The sequence below is a fragment of the Anser brachyrhynchus genome, assembly GCF_964034855.1.
Source record: "Anser brachyrhynchus genome assembly, chromosome: 2".
In the NCBI taxonomy this organism is placed as follows: Eukaryota; Metazoa; Chordata; class Aves; order Anseriformes; family Anatidae; genus Anser; species Anser brachyrhynchus.
The window spans coordinates 118,882,653-118,905,474 of NC_137695.1; the positions used below are offsets into that span (position 1 = coordinate 118,882,653).

Genomic DNA, 22,822 nt, shown 5'->3' on the forward strand with positions numbered 1-22,822 from the left:
GCATTTAAACTAAAAGCCCCTTGACTGAGCTTAGATAAACCAGTCTAGGTGGTGTGAGACAACAGAACTGAGGAACAAAGCTGTGATACACAGCATGGATCTGCTTCGCTTATTCAACAGCACTAAGTCAGTGTCAAAAGCACATGGGTTCCTACCAATTCATCTTTGAATTCTAACTGAGATATATGTAAACAGTAGACAGAATCTAACATAGATCTCCTAGAATTAGTCTCAGTATCTGTATTCAAAGAACAATTTGTTTTCAAAGAACAATCAAACTTTCTAGGAGTTTGAGCAATGCCTCTATGCAAAGCTTTAGTGAAAAGCTACCATTTAAGTTATGGATTAGGAATATTATCAATATTTCAAGCACAGTCCTTCAGCAGTACATTTCCTGGTCTCATCTCATGTAGATAAACTTCTCATTTGATCATTGCTCTCTACAGGTGACTTGAAATGCACTTTACCATTCCCATTTTTTCTCTGATTTTGCTTATCTTTTTAATGAAACAAGTAGAAAAATGTCAACTTTAAAAAATTCCAGAAAAATTTTCAGCAGAGAATGATATGACTGTCAGTAGAAGCAATTTATTTCTTTAAAGGCCCACAATTCACTTTTATGTAAATTGATCTTCCCCCCTCCTTTTTTTTTAAGATGCAAGTGTAGTGTATCAGTGAACTTCGAAATAATTTTTAAATGATTTTTTAAAGCTGTTTTTTTGTTTGTTTGTTTTTTCCTCAGACAGATTTTCTTGAAATTGATATAACTCCATAAAAGATATAATTTCAGACAATAATTAGGAGAACATTACATAGTGAATATTTCAGTCACCTCTTGACAGCTTTCCTCAGCATCTAACCCAAATCAACCTGTTTTCTCTGACCATTCTGATATAACCCAGTCTAGGAGGAAACTATCCATTTGTTCTGCTTTACTAAAGCATACAATGTTGTGATAAAAGCAGGCCTGATATGCTTTGCCCGGTAAAAATCTTCCTATTCCACTGAGTTTCATTTCCAATTGAGCATTTATTAAACTTCTTCTTTAGAGTGGCATAGTTCATCTCTCAAGCAATGCTAACCAGCAAACTTCTCAGAATGTCATATGCCTCATCACCCATACAATAAATTAGGATGTTTACTTGCTCGTCATCAGAGAGCTCCTCTGATTACTTCTCTGATGAAAATCTCTGACCCTGTAGTGACTTGGTGAAATTAAAGGATGAGGTTTTGAAATACTTGGTATCATGATTCTACTGCTAAAATATCCTTATTTTGTCACTGTAAAAAGTCATAAAAATATAAAACTGCCCATACTACTTAAGAGAACAAAATCATCTTTTGATTTCATATAGTGAACCTACAGAATTTACAGCTGGCCAGCCTTCCATGAAAAACAGACATTTATTGCAATCATAGCTACAAAATAAGCCACACAACTGACAATCTCCACCCTGGTTTCTTTTCAGTATGCAGTCCAAAAAATATCCTTAGACTTGATTGAAAAAAAAATAAAATTTTATTGTGGGTTGCTTTTTTGACTGCAAGTTACTTAGAGGAACATTGCACTGCATTGCTGTAGTAATTATCCCAACACAATACCATCTGAAACAAACAGACAAATAATTATTTAACTGCAAAGTAAGTGAAAGACTCGAGATTGTCTAGTTTAACACTAGAGCTAGCTGGTTTCTCCAAAATATTTTGAGGTTGCACCAAATAATATATGCAGTAATACTCCTGCTAAAGTAGAAAAATGATCCTCAGCATAGTGAGAAATTAGAGGGGAAGAAAGTAAAGAAAAAGAATAATCTTCAGCCTTGCCGAAATTCAGCCTACTCAGAAATAAATACAATAAATCTGCAGGGCTCATGCTCTTGACTGATTTTCACAAAGTCAGCACTGGGTTAATTTCAAGATAAATAGTATTAAATAATATTCTTAATATGAAATCTGATGGACAGTATATTTAATATTACTACTTATCAGATTTCAAATGAGATATATTCTATTGAGCTACATTACTGTAAAGCTGACGTATATATGAACACCAAGATTGTCTAGTAATCAATCAGAAGGTGGAAAAGGAAAGAAAAAAGAAACATCAAAGTTTTCACAGTCAGTGATGTTAAATGGGGTGGCTGATGAAATAAATATCACAGTGTATTTGTTTCCAATTTCTAGCACAAGAATGGTGTCCAAAGGATTGGATTACAAAAGGCTGAGAGTCAGCAGAGATTTAAAGCCAATTTGCTATCCATCTTTACTAATCAGAGGCTGACAATAAACAAATAGTGATGGTCTCTAAATCCTCAGTTTACAGGTGCTCATCTTTGCAGAAAAGACTAAAACATAAGTTTAGCTGAAGTCAGTGGGGCTAACTTAATCTCCGAATTGAGACTGTTTCATATGAAAAATCTATAACCATAAAAATAAACAACAACAAAAACTATAAAAAACTACTCATTACGCTATTGTGTCTTACCTAAATATCAGTTGTCTAACTTTTTATGTATGCCTTAAAAATGTTTACATTTTTTCAACTAATAATCTTTTGTCTAAAACGAAATCAGCATCCTTATTCTTAAAATTTTATTATTGAGGATTATTGAGATTTGATTATTTATTATTTATTAAGAAAATAAATGACCAAGAAACTGAAAATTATTTTTACATACATTGATTCATCAAGAAAGCTAACATTATAGTTTGACAACTGGAGGGGGGGGTTATTTGTTTTGTTTTATTTTTTTCTTAGAAATAGCAGATTTTAAGAAAACCAGGATTTAGCAGAAATTTCCATAATAATTTTTAGATGTTATTGTAAATGAGAATACACAAGCATATTGATACTTATTTTAAGCATTTTATATGTATTCCAGTTGCAATAACAGAGCATTTAGAAATACATTTACCTAATTGCACCACTTCTGTGACATTGGAACTAATTTACTTGAGAAAACTCTTCATCAGTTATGTACAGAGAAACTCAAAGTGGCATTTCTCAGTGATGGTCTCAAGAGTCAGAAACTGTCATAGCTTTGTGTTTTAATTTGACCTGCATAGCTACCATATTGATGACTTGGGATATTCTTATTAACTATTTAATACTCCAATAATACCCTCTTCTTTATTTTCTTTATGGATAAGAAGTTCGGAATCTCAAATAACATTTGAAAAGTTACTCAGGTCTTCTAATGAGGCTTGAAGACCAGTCAGGCTAGAAACTATTGACATAAACATGCTAAGCTAAGAAAAGAAAACAACACAGTATAGAATCCATGTATAAAATTGGCATTGAATTCTTCCAGTGTATGCTAAACTTTGAGAAAACAGATATCTAATCTCTTTTGTAAATCAAGCTTTTGCTGTGTTAAATTGTCAACATAGTTGCCATTCTATTGTAAATAATGTGCTTGTGTTTGGTAGTTATTTTCAACAGATCACACCAAGCCATTATTTCACAATGAGGGAACATAAATATCTTCCACTATAAATAATATATATAAAAAAATAGCTGGTTTGTAGTAGTCCATTTTAATACAAAAGTCAATTAATATTTCTTGGCATACATTCTAGTCTTCCATACTGATTAAGAAGCTTGTTTTATGGTATGTACCTGATCTGTATTAAACTAAAGGCATGTTTCATAGTACATTTCTGATGAGCATGGAATCTTCTTAACAGTACAAATAATTTGATGTCATTTAAAGAGAAAATAGTACTAAAATGCTTACTGATAATAATAATTGATTAGTGACTTTCCTGTGTCAAATGCTATCTGGTTATATGCTTTCAAAATGTAGATCCTCACCTTCTTCTTATCAAGTGGTCTTGCACTGTAATGTCTCTAAAATCTTTTCTTATTCTTTTCTGGATTAATAATTACAACCCTTTGGGGACTATTGCTAAGAAAATTACCTCAGGCTTCTGAACCAACAGGGAAGGACAGGCTGCTATAGAAGGAAGGATAGGTATAAGCATATTATAAATAAAACAAGAAATAATATTCAGGTGTTATGCCTGAATTAATCTGTTCTTAATATGTGTTGCCAGTAAGAAAAGCATATGTGAGCTGGGCCTTTAATCCTGTACTTCAATGTGAATAAATCTGATAGACCTTTTAAAAGTGTTTGTTTGTTTTTAAGAAAAAGACATAGAATCAAGGTTTTCTTGCCTTATCTCTATGATCTTTCATTTCAATATAATTCTGACAAAATTCCCAGTTCCAGAGATCAACTATATTTAGTTAAGTACTTGTCTGCATGCTTAAACTGGTGAACTTGTTTAAATCCAAGGAGGTACAGTAAAGTGCTGATATATCTTGCTATATTTACTTCATCTAACAGCAATGCATTTTAATATGCAAATGTAGAAACTTGCACACAGAATACTGAATTTTCGTTTTGTCCACCACTATCATTGATTATCTTGATAGAAATCACACACACAAAAGAGAAAATTATACCTCTGATTTTCCATAACCATACACAAACACATACTTTGGTCCTGCATAACAAATACATTATTTTGTGAATAATATGTTATTTGGTAATATTTTTTTGGCAATATTTTGTGAATACAGATCAGTGATCTGGTATTTGTGCTTGTTCATCAATAGTTACGTTAATTAGGTGATAAAAACCTTCATTCATAACATTATGAAGTAGTCCGGTGTAGTAATCAACTGGTGACAAAAGGTAAGAAATTAAACAAAGAAGGAAAGAAGGACAGGTTTTTATCAATTTAGGTGCAGCAAATGTAGCACAGAGGTTCTTTATATCCCTTTAAGAGATCTGGTGTCAGGGAAGTTCAGTGGAAAATGTACTCAGGCATGTAGGTATTCAAGTCTAAATTCTGTTTACATACTCTTGCTTGCATGATAAAGCTCATTTAAAATTAACTACATATATATAGCAGTGACATTGTAGCTATGTTGCCATAAATTTGTAATGAACATACAGTGGTAATGGAGGCATATCTCCTGTTAGATCAACTGATGCAGTAAGATCAGTAGGATCTTGTGTGCACAGAACCTTCTTGAATTCAAATAAGCAGTCTTCTAAACTAGGTCTTCAAGGTCTTCAACTGCTTTAATTTTAACTACCATCAACAAGTTAATAGGGGTTAGTACTTTGGAGGATATGATATATTTAATTTTGAAGGTGTAGCTTTTTCAGATTTTTGAAAGCACATCGCAGCCTTTAAAATAATATACCTTTCAGAATATAACCTCATGACTTTTACAGAAATAGAGGACATGGTGACATTGGATTTTTTTTTTTTTTTTTGTAAAGATACTATAAACCCCATCTTGTAGAAGGTTATGTAGAATTTCTATTGGAAGGCTGTTTCAGAATGTGGTATGTATACAGATCCAATATCACAAAGGCACTTGTAAAGGTTGTACTTTGATGTTGTTGGTATGGACAAAATAGACAAGGCTTTGTTGTTTGTGAGTCATGTCTGCATATGTACATGAAAGGAAAATACCTGTTTAGGACAATGTGCTTTGGACAACTAAGAGGGTGGTGAGGTACTGGAACAGGTGATGAGTATTTAATAGCTAAGACTTGCATATAGGATATACAAAATATTTTTTAATTGCCTTCTGTCTATCCTAAGGGAAACAAACAGAACTTGAGGCACAGACACCTGTTGTTTTTCTTCTGCATTACATTAATTTCATGTCAAATATAACGAAATAAGATTTTGTATATTAAAGTAGATACGGCTACCTAAAATCCTCAGGAACACAGTAATCTGAGATCACTGAGGATGCCAAAACTGGTTCTGTGAGAAGGCAGAACAGGGACCACATATATGCGGTAGTGTGGTAGAAACAGTGAGCACCTGCTGGACAAAAATAAATAAATAAATAAATAAATAATAATAATTATAATAAAAAATCACTTATTTTTCAAGATTTTAATCACATTAAAAAAATAAAAATATTAGAAGTCTGGTGACACTGGAATAAGCTAACATCTACATTAAGAACCAAAAAACCTGTTGTCACTATACAGTTAATTTACTTCTCAGAGATAGAGGAAAAAATAAAATCTTTTATCTCTCATAGTTATTTGACAGAAGAACTATCAAAGGTACATGCAACAACATCAACATGGGAATATTCTACTCAAGGGACAGGAAGAATAAATTCAAGCTCAGTTTGTTTTCCATTTATTAATTCATGATTATGGCAAAACTTCACAGCCTTTCTCCAATAGATTCACTTTTCCAACTGCACCACACCACAGAAAGTTACAAAAAGACTTTTCTTTCTTAATTCCTCATCGCAAGTAGTTTCAGTTGGCATTATAACAGAGGAAAGGGAAAATTAAACTTTAGTGAAACTTTCAGCAGCACATACCTTACAGCTAAAGCTAATGCAGTTGTCTTTCCCCAGTAGTCATTTTCCTTCTGTACAGTCCCATTACCATCTATGCATCCTTCTGGCCTAAGGCAAGCCTCCAGCTTGTTTGCCTGTAGAAAGCAGAGGGAAGCAGTATGAGAAAAAGATAGAAACTGAGCCAAGGTGTAACACAATTTAGTAAACCACTGTTCATACAAGACTAGATGAAAAAGCTTAAGAAACAGCAAAACCTTAAAACACTTTATACCAAGCCCTCAGTGTGGGTCATATATACTTTGATTTTTTTTTTAATTATCTTTTTAATTTTTTGCTGTCCATAGCACATCTTCAGTTGGTATTTAATTTTCTTGCAATTATTGCAGTTTGATCCATATTTGATATCACTCTCAGTTATGTGAAAAATGTATAAACTCTACCTGAAACACCTAGGCAAAAAAGGTGGTTTCTTACACTTAGAAATTTAAATTCTGATTTATATTAGTCAAATAACATGTCTACATCCCACCTCACAGTATGTGAGGTTCCCACCTTTCATACAAAATTAATTTGTAAAGGTTTTGCATAAGAACAGGAAGTACTGGTCAAGATATATTCTCCCAGAAGTGATGTATACAGACATTTATTTTTTCACCTCTGAATTTGATTTCCAACATTTTTACTTTGCAGAAATTCAAAATATTAACTAGTTTAATGAAATCTGTGCATGGAAAGTAAAAGCATATCTTTAAATACACTAGTCTGTTCTCTATACACAGCAGTCAAGTCCTAAGATTTTTAATAACTTGCTAAAATAGTACAAAATAAAAGAGAAACCATGCCAGCGATGCATACATACATTTTTAAGAGTTTAAACTTTCCATCAGCTCAGGAAAGTTTAAACAATCAAATGCTAAGCACTCTGCAGCAAAGTTGCACAGTACTTAAAATTGTCACATGTGACATAAGTGACATTACACGTAAGTAAGATCACAGAATCACAGAATCGTCTAGGTTGGAAGAGACCTCTAAGATCATCTAGTCCAACCTCTGTCCTAACACTAACAAGTCCTACACTAAACCATATCGCTAAGCTCTACATCTAAACATCTTTTAAAGACCTCCAGGGATGGTGACTCAACCACCTCCCTGGGCAGCCTATTCCAATGCCTAACAACCCTTTCAGTAAAGAAGTTCTTCCTAACATCCAACCTAAACCTCCCCTGGTGCAACTTTAGCCCATTCCCCCTTGTCCTGTCACCAGGCACGTGGGAGAATAGACCAACCCCCACCTCTCTACAGCCTCCTTTAAGGTACCTATAGAGAGTGATGAGGTCTCCCCTGAGCCTCCTCTTCTCCAGGCTGAACAACCCCAGCTCCCTCAGCTGCTCCTCATAAGACTTGTTCTCCAGACCCCTCAACAGCTTCGTTGCCCTTCTCTGGACTCTCTCAAGCACCTCCATGTCCTTCTTGTAGCAAGGGGCCCAAAACTGAACACAGTACTCGAGGTGCGGCCTCACCAGAGCCGAGTACAGGGGCACAATCACTTCCCTAGACCTGCTGGCCACACTGTTTCTTATGCAAGGCAGGATGCTGTTGGCCTTCTTGGACACCTGAGCACACTGCTGGCTCATATTCAGCTGCCTATCAACCAGTACTCCCAGGTCCTTCTCTGCCAGGCAGCTTTCCAGCCACTCATCTCCCAGCCTGTAGCGCTGCTTGGGGTTGTTACGCCCCAGGTGCAGGACCCGGCACTTGGCCTTGTTGAACTTCATGCAGTTGACCTCAGCCCATCAGTCCAGCCTATCCAGATCATCAAGATGTACTACAGGAGACATATTCTCTCTCAAAACTAGATTAGCAGCTCATTTCTCTAACCAGACCTTTCTAGAAATCTCACTGGCTTCCTGATCTTTAACACCTTCTCTACATACATACAACCCTTTAGAAGAACCAAGATGAGAAGATGGCTTCATGCTCTTCCCGACCTTGTTCCATGCATTCATGCAATCAGGATCTCAGGGACCCAAAGGTCAGTGGCAAGTTTCCTTGCATACTCAAGGGCTGGCTTGGCTCAACATGTCCCGCTGACCTCATATGCCTTTCTAAAAGGCAATGCTGGTGTCTGTACAACAGGCATACCCCAGCCCAGTTTTCTGTCCATCATCACCACAACACATGCTAGAGCCGGTTCACATACTCACGTTAAAAGAGACAAAGGTCCCAAATTTTCTTCCTATGTGTAACCTAAAGGTTGTTAAAGTTTTTGCTTCAGTGTTTGTATTGATCCATGCATTATGAACAGAAGATGACTTTTGAAACAGATAAGGGTTGGGCTCAAAGCTAACATACAGCATAAAAGACACTTACATCCAAGATTATCTGCAAAGCAAATCCAGATGCCTCTGATGTGAGGGCTGGCAATGAAGACACATGTTCCAAAAACTCCAGCCTTCACTCACTGGGACCTTTGATCATATCAGGTGAAAACTAAGCAGTGGTTATTCCTAGATAATATGCTTATTGAAATGGCATGGAAAAATTTCCCCAGGTGTGACCAGTTCATTACAGATAAGGAACATGGTGTAACCTCATCACTTTCAGGAAATTATAGAGAATTGTCTCTGAAACTGAAATGCTAATGCAAAAGAAAAGGCATAAAGAATAATTGGATCATAAGACATTTGTAACTCAGCTCACTTCTGTTCAAAATAGGCAGTCTTAGAGTCTGAAAATGAAAGACAGTCAAATAATTTGGTCTTGACAGAAATGACCTTCAGTAGATCCCACAAGACATATGTAGTTCCTCCATTTCATAATCAGAGTTATTGCACACCCACCCCCAAAACAAACAAAAAAAAATTTAAACTGTTCTTTTTGCTCAGATAAATAACATTTAGGAGAAAGGAGAAAGGATGCTGGCCTAAACTTCAGTATTAGACCTCCCAAAATTATTAGTTTAAAGTAATTAGAAGCTCTACACCTATGAAGTGGACCTTTGTCAAGAGTTAAGTGAAGAACTTTAACTCAAACAAACAAACAAACAAACCACACTAAAAATACACAAAAATATATGTGATTTTATGTTCATATGGCAGAAGGGAGTGCTGGTCATTTTCTGTCTGCAAGGAGCCACAGCATATCTAACAAAGAAAGGCAGGTCATTAATCTGAGCTGGTGGGACCCAGTACCTAATCAAATGCAAGGCGAATGCAGCAAGACAAAGCACTCCATTTCCCACATCTGAGTAAGAAAGATCCCTAATGGGCTTCAAAAACATATAGTGTTTTCTGATATATCAGAATATAATTAAAATCTAGACTGAAGTGAATAAATTAAATTCTCTTTGGAAGATTATTATTTTACAAGTACAAAGAACAGTGTAATACAATTCAGTGCAACTGTGCATTCTGTTCACATACACTGTTCATACTTAAATGGAGAACAACAGTAGGTTTTCCCTAATGACAATTAGTTTTCTGATGGATGTTATAATTTGGCAGAGCACTGTGCCTCAGAGGCAAGATACATAAAACTTTTTTTTTCTTAAAGAGAAACCCGAAATAGGAATTTCTACTCTCTATTGCAGATTTTAAAGTATACATTACTAAAAGACTGTGTTACTGAAACCTCGCACATAACTCTAACACACACAGAAAATTCTTATCATGTTTTTCCTTTATCATATACTTATATGAAAATATGCTGGAACAGAATAAATACTGATGGATAAATCCACATAGCAGTAATACCCATTTACTGTATTACACCAAATACTGGATTTTCTTTTAGACTTTAGTGCTCTTAACAGCAAAATCAAGCTGTTCTATGGTTCAACAGCTTCCACCACAGCAGTACTTAGAACTAAAAGTTGTATACACTTTATGATAACTATGGTAACAAATCTAACTTTATGTATAATAAACTCTTTTCATAGCTCAAATGGGAACAAACTAATTTTTGATGTTTTGATTTGTTTCAAATATATTTCTGCACTAGTGCAATCATTCAGATATTGAGCTGTTGCAATACTGCCTGCCAGCTGCATACTGAGTTTGCAGAAAGAAGAATGTGAGAATGTTAAGGGACAAAGAATAAAAATCAGTATACTAAATGAGTTTGGTGGAGATTTTTGCTGTGTTTGAAAGAGTTTTATTGATAATGAATTCACATCCATTAATACATTTAGAAATTATTATTTAATTGCCAATTTCTCCTTTTTACTGACCACAAAGTACAAATGTAGATAGATCTGATAACTAAGGCCAGGAAGGGATATACTTCCCTTCTCCCTTTCAGCAAAGAAAGTGAAAAGCATCATAATGAATTAATGCTGAGATTATTGTTTAATGTTTAGTGTCAGAAGCACTTACTACTTGACTGCTCCAAGTTCTAAGTCTATATGGTTTAGTCCTTTACTTAGATACATTTTCAGAGTATATACATTCTCAAACATTAATTTTATTTATGAAAATTTTAAACCTCTGTTCTAGTGTCCTAGATTACTTGAAACATTTCTGGTTTTCTCACTTTTATTTTATTTTATTATATTATATTATATTATATTATATTATATTATATTTTATTTTATTTTATTTTATTTTATTTTATTTTTATTTTATTTTATTTTATTATTTTATTATTTTATTTTATTTTATTTTTAGGTTTCTGGTTATCACAAAGATTAGAGGAACTCTATATATTTGCAATTAATTTCTGAGCTTCAAACTCTCTAAGTCTATGAAAGCTGTGAACTCCAGCAGTTAATGCAGTTCTTCAGTAGAAGTGTGTCAGGGAAAGAAGCTGCACATGCACAGTGGACTATGAAAAACTCACACCTTCCCCAGCTCAGTAAGGTTCTTGAGAAAAAAATTACTGAACTACAGCAATTCGGCAGTTCATTACAGGGACCCCCTTCAATACAAGTCTCCATTGAAGTGACTTATAAGGCACTACTCTCCTGTTTCATTAGGTTATTAGGAGAATTCTGTTTGCACCAAAGTTTGACTGCTTTCCTCTTAGAGTACTCCTCCCGCCCACCTCAAAAAATAAAAAAAAAAAAAAGCAGTACAAAAAAAACCAGCAGTACAGAAGGAGAAATATTTTCGTCAAAGCAGATAGTAAACATGCTTTTTGTTTTTTTTTCACAGTTATTCAGGAGCTTCTCTCAACTTTCTGATAATGGGCAACAGATCACTAACGAATGTAAAGAGTGAAAGGTACTTTCTTGTTTATCTGTGTGGAAGTTGGATCTTTTAGGTCCCTGATGCTCATGAGACCCTCTGTTAGCTTCTGCCGTGCTACAGTTCATAGCCCTTCAGGCTGATTTTCAGAGTCCTGGGAAGCAGGGTGAGAAGGGATTTAAAAATAAATAAATAAATAGATAAATAAATAAACAAACAAACAGTGGAACACTGTTCCAAAAGCACTGAGAGGCATTTTTATATAGAATTAACTAAGAAAGAGCTGAAGCCCTGCCTTGAAAGAATAAATAAATAAATAAATAAATGGAATGCCGATTTGATGCTCTGATGCTCCTGCCATATAGGAAGCTAACTGAAAGGCTCCTTGTATTTTGTTTGTTTGTTTGTTTGTTTGTTTTTCCCAACTAAAGCACAGACCAAAACCCAGACTTTGATTAGCAGGTGTGAAATAGAGTTCATACATACTCAGCTATGGCATTTCTAGTAGTGCATGCTACATGTCTGTGCCTATTATGCAATAACTGTCCTGTAAATGCTTAATCTAACTTCACAAATAAAGAATAAACCTCATAATTCTTGACCACATCATTCTCTTATTATTTTGCAGACAGTCCGAAAAACACTGGTTATTTCTCCAAGGAAAAGTTATCTCTTTCAAAGGATACTGCTTAATCCTGTCGGTCAAGTGCCAGAGCACTGTACAAGCAATGTGAAAGACAGCATTATGATGTTACTGATGATGTTAGAGTCTAATACCTACTATTAAACCCAACAGTTTTAATGTATTTGTTGAAGGAACACCGTGTTACAATAGCCATAGCATTAGAAAAGGATTCAGGAAGACAAGAGAGGTTTTGAAATTATGATCATTTGTATTCTGTTAAGTACTAAGTACAGCTGTTTAAGAAACTTGAATAAACATTAGGATGAAGTGTCCAGCACCATAAAAAAGTCTAACAATGGATGTTCTAAAGAACACCAATAGATAAAAAAATCATAGATTTCAATATATTTTTTGCAAATATCTGTCTGAACAATCATGGAATATCCCTTCAGAATCATTCTCTGTTTATGACGAACCCCCCAAAAAAGAAAAAATGTGTCAAAAGAAAGTCTGAGGAAGGAATAGTTCCATTATCTCTGCTCATTGCTTACTTCATTATAATTTGAAATTCTGAGAATTCTACTAAGCTGTTGGATAGCCACATTCTGTTGGAAAAGTACAGGCACGTGTACTATAAATTTTGTGATATGTAGTTACAAGGATATGTTGGAATTGTTCCTTTTATGCTATCCTTGGTGTTGTAGTTTTGTTTTGAAACCTGACATGAACTTATGGCACAGACAATGTCAGCCTGTGCATATTTACAGATATATTTGCTCCATTTGATATGCAAAAATGGCTAAATTAAAAGAGTAGCTGCAGAATAGGAGGAGAATAGGTGTTTCATGGCTATTAACAAAACAAAGTAAAACAGTTTCATCATACTATACAATAATCAAAATGTGCTTTTGTTCAATGAAGGCTCCTAGGACCATTTAGAAACCCAAGTGCTGTGAAGCCAACAATGTCAGGACCCTGAGACTGGATCCTATAAAAAAATCTTTATTTTAACGTCCTTATGAAAAGTCAGGGGGTTAGAGTTAGCCATCATTTCTTCACAGAGAAACAAATGTTTTACTGACAGGTATGCTGTCCATTGTAGTTTTCCTACTTAAGACAGGAAATATGTTGCAGAAATGTGAAAGTTTGGTGCTCTAAAAATTGAATTCTAGCATGAAAAAAATATTTATTTATTTATTTATTATTATTCTGTAAAGTCCAAAGCTTATTAATCAAGTAGTTTTTAGCTTTGACATTCGAGATTCTGTTGTGGTCCAAGTATTCTCTGTTCTCATTTAAGCTTAATAACACTTAATTACATATTCCCTTTCAAATTTCCCTTGTAGGTGCATTTATTTATCTTAATATTTGCAGCAATATCCCAAATTAAAGGAATAGATTACAATTTCTCATTACTTCCTAAAGTTTAGTCCTATGGAAACAACACCACTGTCTCAAATGTCACAACTGGTTTTCTAAGACTTGAATGAAAAACATACAAGTGCAGCGAAGCACACCTTAACATTTCAATGTGTCTATTGTCTTGATCAGAAAATGTTCAGATGAGTCTGCTGCTGCAGCAGTGAACTTGCCATCCTACAAGTGATGACTCAGAAGGTACTTTTAATTCGCATGATAAGACTCTATCATAGACTGTTTATAACTAAGAGGTAGCATTCCCTGCATACTCTCATTCTTCCTTTGATCTTAAAAGTGAAAAAGGCTACTCACAGAAAAGAAAACCTTCCTGGTTTTAATATTATGTCTCACTAACAAAAAGAGATAGTTTCTGATGTATGGCAAAGTAAGTAGTTCCCTCAAAAAAAAGCTTCTGAATGGGCTCTTGTTAATCTGTGTATGTCTGTCTGCCTATCCAGGCATTATATGGTATTTCAGCTTCCAAAATACAGGCAACAGTCACTGAATAGTAGCTTCCTATTTGATTTGACTAGAGATCTTTTATATAAAAGTAGGAGTGTTTTTCAAAGGCTGACAGACCAGAGCAGGTATTGACACTGACTTGTGAAACAATGAGAAGACAGGTAAAACAATAGCTGAAAGAACACATCATTGTCAGTTATTCAAAGATGATGGGAAAAGGATGATTATGAAGATGACACAGAACATAATCTAAATGAATTAATCATTTACAAACTGATATGATATATTGCTTATACACCTTTCTTCCTGCTACCAAAGACTAATTTTTTTGCATACTCCTTCTTCCAAGTCAATACGTATTAAGAAGATTTCAGAAATCCTTATAGCGACTATACCTAAAGGGGTTCTAGAGGAAAGCTGGAGAGGGACTCTTTGTCCCTCTTAGAGTGCAACAATAGGACAAGGGGGAATGGTTATAAACTAAAAGAGGGTAGATTTAGATTAGATATAAGGAAGATATTATTTACTATGAGGGTGGTGAGGCACTGGAACAGGTTGTCCAGAGAAGCTGTGGGTGTCCCACCCCTGGAGGTGTTCAAGGCCAGGCTGGATAGGGCTTTGACTAATGTGGTCTAGTGGAAGGTGTCCCTGCCCATGGCAGTGGGGTTAGAACTAGGTGATCTTTAAGTTCCCTTGCAACCCCAAATATTCAATGATTCTATGAAATAACTCTCACATTAATATCCACACTTGAAATTCACTGAATATAGTCAAAAACAGAAAATGTTTCATTTGAGAAAATGCATGAACTGCACTATGAAATTTGCGAGGAAGGACCTGGCTTTGATGCTAGGACTCATGTTTGTCATTCAAGCAGTTTGCCAATGTGTTCTGTTCACCTGTCTAGTTCCCAGGCTTTGGATTATCAACTCCCTAAAAAACAATTTTGGTTTAATTACCAAAAAGAATAAATTAAGTACTTTATAGTGTCTATATAGTGACCACAACATGATTGTGGAGAATAGTCAGACTTGTTAGTATCAATGATAAGCACCAGCCTTGGGCAAAGTGGAGTTGAGCATCTTGTTCTTGTTTATATCTTACAAAAACTTTGTGGGTGGAGATCTGCAAGGTTGGTATGAGAGGCTGCTGAAGAAAGGAATCTTGTGTTGGTGGGAGGGCCCTGTTTTGGTGGTGGAACAGAGTCTTGAGGGCCACAGTGCCTGAGTGAAACCTTTTGCTTCATTATGTGTAAAATGAATATTAAAATTAACAGTCCTGAATATGATAATGAACTTAATGAAGTACATGCTAAACTTGTGTGACTATAATACTCAATTCTTGACCCAAATATTGATAAACATCACCTCAGGGAGGGAATACATAAGATTAGAATATAAAAGAGTGTTAGGAGTTATTCTAAACAGAAAAAAAAATAAAAAATAAAAGTGAAAAAGTTAGTACTAGGAGAAAAAAAAAAAGTGAGGAAAAAAGAAGATGGGGGTTGGGGGGAGGAGGGGAAGAAATTGGAGACCTAGAAAAGGCAGCTGACAGTCTTCCCCTTCTCTTCCACCAAGATAGGGATGCCTTCTTGGTAAGCTCTGTACCTTCACTATTTGATGAGGAATATCCAGGGCAGCATTTTGCTAGTGCTATTAGTGCTGTTGCAGTAAGTATATTTATAAACAGCAATTCCAAATTTGTTATATCTGTTACATTGTTAAATATGTTCAACTTTGTGAAACTCTCTCAATGAAAGCCCTTAGCAGGGCTCTAAAACAGGCAAGTGTTAGACTCTGTTAAGTACCCTTTAACGTGACAGTAAAATTGGCATAGTCAGCAGGATTGCCATGGATAAACTGCTACAAAAATATAAGTGTGAATCATCCAAACCAGGAATGCAATGGGGTCCAAAATTTTGGAAAGATGAGGACAAAGTGATAGAGCAGATAGAACAATGTAGAAGTGAACAAAAAATGTGGAAAGGTAAAAGCAAAGGAATTATTTGTACAGTATTGGCAGCTTTCTTGTCTTGCATGCAAAAGAAAATTAAGGAATCTCCTCCCCCTGAAAGAATTGCAGGTATAGAATATGCTGCATTAATATCAGAAAGTGAGGTGCTGAAAATATCACTGGCCTTTTAGTGCAAGAGAGAATCTAAGGGTGGAAATTAAGAAACTTAAAATGTTATTGGCCTTGACTGAAGGGCAAGAAAAGCGACAGGAAAAATTAGATCTCTTACTAAATCAGATGCCATCCTTTACAATGTAGGATACACCACTAACCTATTTGTTCTCTACCAGCTATGTATCAACTGACAAGTTAAAAAAAAAAAAAAGTTAAAAATATCCACCCATATTAAACATATTATAATATAGGCATAGAACACAGCGAGTTCTTTAGACATATATTTTCTTATTTCACTTACAAGGAATTTCACTTTATGTTTTGAAAATAATAGGGATTATAGTAGTAATAAAATTTTCTTCATGAAAATCTGTTCTCATATCTGAGAAACTGTGCAGCTGATAGTATTCTGTCTCCTGTTGAGATAAATATATGTTCTTCACATATATCCAAAGAATCTTAACCTTGCATGAGTCAAACACTTTTTCTTATATGTTAGTTGTCTGTGTATATACAGCATTCTCAACTCAGGTGTAGTCTCAATTTACTTATCTCAGTAATGACAACTGCTTGACACCTAAGAACATGTATGAGGCAAAGCCTGGGTGGGAGATCAAAGATCAAAAAGCTATTTACTTTCATTCACTCGCACTAATTCAGCTTCATGGATATGCATGAGGAGTCCTTCACAGACTCTTAATTCAATTTCTAATTCTTGTGGTCTTTTTATTAAGACTAAGGTTTGATTAGCCAGATCTACTTTCAGGTTACACATGACACTCAAATTGAAGTTAGAAATTAACCTTTTTCCCCAACATCAATAAAATAAAATAAAATAAAATAAAATAAAATAAAATAAAATAAAATAAAATAATATAAAATAAAATAAAAATAAAAATAAAAATAAAAATAATAAAAATAAAAATAAAAATAAAATAAAATAAAATAAATAATAAAATAAAAGCCACATATGCATCCAAACTAGTTCATCACTAACCATTCAAAGTAACAATTTCATATGACTAAAAAGTAAATTCTAGTTATACTCACCACTTGTTTTAAAATGCTCTGAACCAAACACTTCCTAAAGGACCGTCTGTGCTCCATTGTCATAAAAATAAATTGAAACACAAGAAAGGTATTTTAAAAATTTAAAACAGGAATCTCCAGAGAATTGCAAAGCACAAACATTTATTGCTTACAGACAGAGCAATAAAAATGCAAAATCCTCCTCAATGAGCCAAAGAGGAAGGCTTTCAAATAAAGTTGTTCTTTTATGTCTAATTAAACACATACTATGTATTATTGCACTATTTCAGGTAAATGCTTTCGTGGTTATTTCTTGCAGAAGATAAAATGTGCAATACCTCATAAACACGAGAACATAATTGCTATTTTTCTTAATTACAGCAGACTAGATATTGCTTCCACTAAAATTTTAATTTCATTAAATTTATAGGAATCAGTTAATGATTCTTTTAAGTAAAAGCTGACCACTAGTAAGAAAGGAAAGCAGTATTTTCAGCATGTCTTAAAATTATCTTCTAAAAAAAAATGCAATTCTACAAAATATAATTGTTTAGACTGATCTTTTACTTGGTAGCAAAAGCATCAGCTATAAGTGGGCAATTCAAGGAAATATTAAAAGAATCAGATACAATTTACATTTATTCATCATTGAAGCTCTCAGCTTATTGCAGAAAAAAATTATGATGATGTAATGGGAAATTATAGTTTCTCAAAGAGTGACAGATGCATTTGAAGAGTCTAGCTGAATGTGTATCCATTTCACAATACCCCCATAAGCTGGAAAGAATGTAGAGGAAATTAATAAAAAAACAAAACCTCCTCCTTCAGAGCAGTGTTGAGCCTAACTTTGGAAGCAAACTAAGAAGTCTTGAACATCACTCAATGGCTTCTTCTTCCATCAGCTGAATATTTATTGTTTTGTTTGTTTTTGTTTTGTTTTGTTTTGTTTTGTATTGGTGTCTAAAATAAAAACTAAGTACCGGAAGAAGAAAAATAGCATCTAAATGACAGAAAATGCACAAGAAAATTAAAATTTAAAAAATTATGATGAAAATAAAAGAAAAATTGGAGAAGCAGTTCAAAATGGTGTTCATCTCCCTAAGTTATTTTTACATAAGATGAAAACTTTTTGGAACTTCAAGTAATGTCATGCAATTCTGTTACATTAGAAATGTTGTTAATATATTATTGAGTTCCTAGAAGCAATTTTCCTGAAAAGGTTTTTTCTAATTCTTTTGATTATCAAGTCACTGTGCCTTGACAAATCAAATGTATTTGATTATAATCCTATAACATAACTGTATTCTAATGTAGTTAGGAAAGTTTCTATCATTCAGGAAAAAAAAAAATAATAATAATAGTATTGTCTTTAATTGAAAACAAAACTAAAAAAAAAGTCTCATGACTGAAGCACAAGAAAAAAAAAAAAACTACTAAGAAAAGTAGTACCTACTACCAAAGAAATTAAAAGAAAACAAAGCAAAACCAGGTAATTTGAATCAGAGCTACAACCTAATTAACTTTTCAGCAGAAATCAAGAGCTAGAATTAATATTCCTTATTGCTAAATATCAAGGTACCACATTTCTCTAAAAAAATAAAAAATTAAGTTTTCTTTCCCTTTCCTTCTTTTTTTCCCCTAATCTTTAAGTATTTTCTAAGCTTTTCTTAACTGTATACATAAATTCAAAATATTTCTTTTTTTTTTTTAATACATTAATCTACTTTGTCAAATTTAACCTTTCATAATCTCATCATTCTCCACGACCATATTTGTGATTATAGAATTGCTACAATATAACTTTCTAATTAATGACATCTTGGAAAAATTATGATAAATGCACAAATTTTCTGAAATGGACACATCTAAAATAAAGAGATTTTTCTGTATCTATTTTTCTGCCGTTTTATGCCAATGAAGTATTTATCAAACAGATAAACCTTGCCTACTTGGAACTCCATATGAGTACTCCAAAGTGTTCCAAATCCTTCAGAGGTTCCTAAGGAAACTAATGAGTCACTGGGAAGGTCCCATAACAAATATATAATTAGAAAGTAAGAAAAAGACAGTATGAATTTGCCATTAGGTCTTTGCCATTTCACTATGTTAAGTATTGTTCAATACATCTATAAAGAGTATAAAGAAAGGAATGAAAAGTGAGGTAGCGTTTATCCAGTGAAGTAGAGGAAAGGGCTTATTATGGGCTTATGAAGAATTTAAAAAGATCTTATAATATTGGCTTACCTGATACATTGAATTTGAAGTTAATAACGCTATGCACATGAGGAGAAACAGTTCTAACTAAAACAGTGGGCTCAGAGACAACCATTATTATTCAAGAATGAAATCATAATAACCTGAAATAAAGAAGATCAGACTTGAAATAAATCTCAATCAGGTCAAAAACAGTCCTTAAATTTTAGAGAAGCATTTTTTTTATTTATTACCCAAGGTGTAGAAATTGCATTTAAATTCTGACTACTTCACTTCCTTCTAGCTGTTCAAAATAGTTAACAGATGGTTTAAAAAAATGTTATTTCCAAAAGTGTTTCACACTAAGAACATCCCAGGGGATTGCTCTGAGAAAGGCAATCTGGTTTTAAATTTCTGTGTTCTACCTCTGGTTTACTTCTGGTTAATATTAGTGACATGGAGCCATTAAGGGAAAATTTGAATCTCAGGTTCTATACAGAATTAAAATTCTTACAAAATTATCCATATACATTATAGATAATTTGTTGAAATACAAGCTATCTTACCTGGAAATATATCTACCACCCAAATCAGCTTAACAGTGAGCACAACACGTTAAGGTTGAACTCATAACTGTATGCTATACGCATTGGATGGTTAGACATCCAGCAACATTGATTCTTTGAGTTTTGTTTGCCTTTGTTTGCCTTTAGCTATCTCTGTTTTATCCTTGCCTATATGTTACTGTACAGATATTAGGAAGTCTTTCTACAATACAAAACAATTTTTGAGCTGTTAGAATGGTGGAGCCGCAGCTACCCCTTCACAGCCAATGTCAGTCCATGTACTTTCCATTATGCTTTGTAATCTACTTCTGATTATCATCTAGTGAGGAAGGAATCAGTACAAACCACATAAATTAGAGACAGAACCACATAAATTAATATCAGAAGCCATGTTTTGCAAATGTGGAATACAGAATGTCCATTTTACTGAAGTTTACCTACAACTACCTCTGGAAATCAGGATTATGAATGGCAAATTAAAGTTACAGTTGATAACATAGCCGGAAGGAAAGGATTGCATGTTATCTATCAATAAAAGGAGATGATAATTAGGGACCAAGATTTAAATTCTGACTTCTGGTCAGCTCTGGTAAGAATCGCATTAGTGTCTTCCTTCATTTGTTGGTAAGAGACCACCTCGCAGACTTTTACCTTGACTTATATTTTACTGTTACTTGTCCTGGTTTCAGTTAGGACAGAGTTAATTTTCCTCCTAGTAGCTGGTAGGGTGCTATGTTTTGGATTAGGATGAGAAGAGCGCTGATAACATGCTGATGTTTTAATTGTTGCAGAGCAGTGCTTACACCAAGCCAAGGACTTTTCAGCTTCTCGCTCTGTCCTACCAGCGAGCAGGCTAGGGGTGCAGCAGGAGCTGGGAGGGGACAGACCCAGGACAGCTGACCCAAACTGGCCAAAGGGGTATTCCATACCATCTGATGTCATGCTAAACAATAGATAGGGGTGGCTGGCCGGGGTGGGGGGGCTGGCTGCTTGGGGATAGACTGGGCATCGGTCAGCGGGTGGTGAGCAATTGCGTTATGCATCACTTGTTTCGTACACATTATTATTATTAATACTATTATTATTATTATTGTTGTTGTTGTTGTTGTTATTATTATTTTCCTGTCTTAATAAACTGTCTTTATCTCAACTCACAGGCTTCACTTTCCCATTTCTCTCCCCCATCCCAGAGAGGGAGGGGGGAGGGTGAGCGAACGGCTGTGTGGTGTTTAGCTGCCAGACGGGTTAAACCACAACATTACTGAAAAACGAGTTTGCTTGAATAGTGACACTACATCTTGTTGCACTGATGTAAGTCATTCAACAAAGTTCATCCATCTCAGCCTCTCACTCTATTTCTCACAGAAATCAATACTTTAACCTGAACATCCTGGCTTACTATTACATGAACAAGAACGGTTGTTGTTTTAAACTCAGGAAGACCATTGTGATAGCTATCTTGAAAAAGCCAAGGTTGACTTATGTTATTTGTGAATAAGGCCCAAAACAATCTCTTTTCATATGTTTATGCTTCCAATAACATATAACTTTGACTACTGTAGAGGAATAATTTACTAGATCAACACTCATATAAGCTACATATGAGAAATAAAAGATATGTCTTAAGTAAAACAGATAGGATCTGTGTAAACAAAAACTCCTAATCATGAAATTAAATTAATAAAAGGAATGATATGCATGACTAACACAAGACTTGTTATTAGGACTGATTTACTAACTTCTCAGTATACTCCAGTGAGCTAAATATTATGACTATGAATTTAAATTGGCATTGGTTGCTCAGAGTGACAAGCAGGAGACTGGAGTTAGTCATTATTCACAAGTTGTTGAAGTTCAAAGACATTTGGAAATGATGACAGAGTACCTTGTTACAAGAAGATGTAGTAAACACATCAGTGTCTACAGAAGGTAGCATGTATAATAGGTGAACCAGTGCAATCACCACATTCAGCCCTTGTTCACAATGCTCATTAAATATATATGTATATATAACCAGTTAGATATTCATGTTTTTAATATTTGGTCCCATAATTATAAAGGCATTTGTGAATGAATCTTGACACAGCTGCATAAGAGCTCTTTCTGCTACTGACAAATGTATTTTTTTAAACTTTTCTCCACTCCTGCAAAATAAATAGGCAAATTCATTACTCTATCCATAGAAATCTTCTATTAGAAAAGTTGATACTATGTGACTGACATAAAAGAAGATACAGCATCCTTCTGGCTGAAGTGATCCTTAAAATCAAAGTACTTCACATTCATAACATTGTTATCAGATACCCAAAAAGTTGCAGAAATCAACATAGTATGACCAGTCTAGCTTACATGTGGCAAAGTAATAGGAAGCTAGTGTAAATGGCAGCAAAGGGTGTGACAAAGTATTTGCAACACACTTGAGAAAGCAATTCAGTTTTGGTACAATAATGCAGCCAGAGAAGAAACATCAAGCCAACAGAAGTAACATCTAAGACAATATTAGTTATCTTAGACTAGAAGGATGAAGGGAATTAAGTTTATACTCATGTGAGTGAGTAAAGACACCAGATTTAGTAGAATTAAACAGAGAGGGTGTGAAAGTCTGGTGCGAGTCTTTAACAAAACAGACAGAACACCTCATGCTTTCTAATGTAATTGGGGGAAAGCAGGAAAGGGAGGGCTGTTAAACACACTTCTGAAATGGTGTTCAGTGTTTTAAGGCAGGAAAATTGGAATTAAAAAATGAAAGCACAACAAACTGCTGTGGACTGCTTCCTCTAACAGGCTGAAAATCAGTCTTCTGTCTCTTAAGATCCCACAACAGAGGGCTGCTAGTGCCTGTGTTCTGAATACTGCTAATATTGGA

At 34.4% G+C, this 22,822-nt stretch overlaps 1 long non-coding RNA gene across 2 annotated transcripts; it reads right to left on the reverse strand.

Annotated features, from left to right (window-relative positions):
• Positions 1-2,690: 2,690 nt before the first annotated feature.
• Positions 2,691-20,148, reverse strand: LOC308191352. Of its 2 annotated transcripts, none has more exons than XR_013947908.1 (4): positions 19,442-20,148; positions 17,219-17,264; positions 6,374-6,486; positions 2,691-5,856 (listed from the first exon to the last, which is right to left on the reverse strand). It is a non-coding gene; the product is annotated as an uncharacterized lncRNA (long non-coding RNA). The 2 variants fall into 2 exon arrangements; XR_013947909.1 differs by having other exon boundaries at positions 2,691-5,853; positions 19,442-20,147.
• Positions 20,149-22,822: the final 2,674 nt, after the last annotated feature.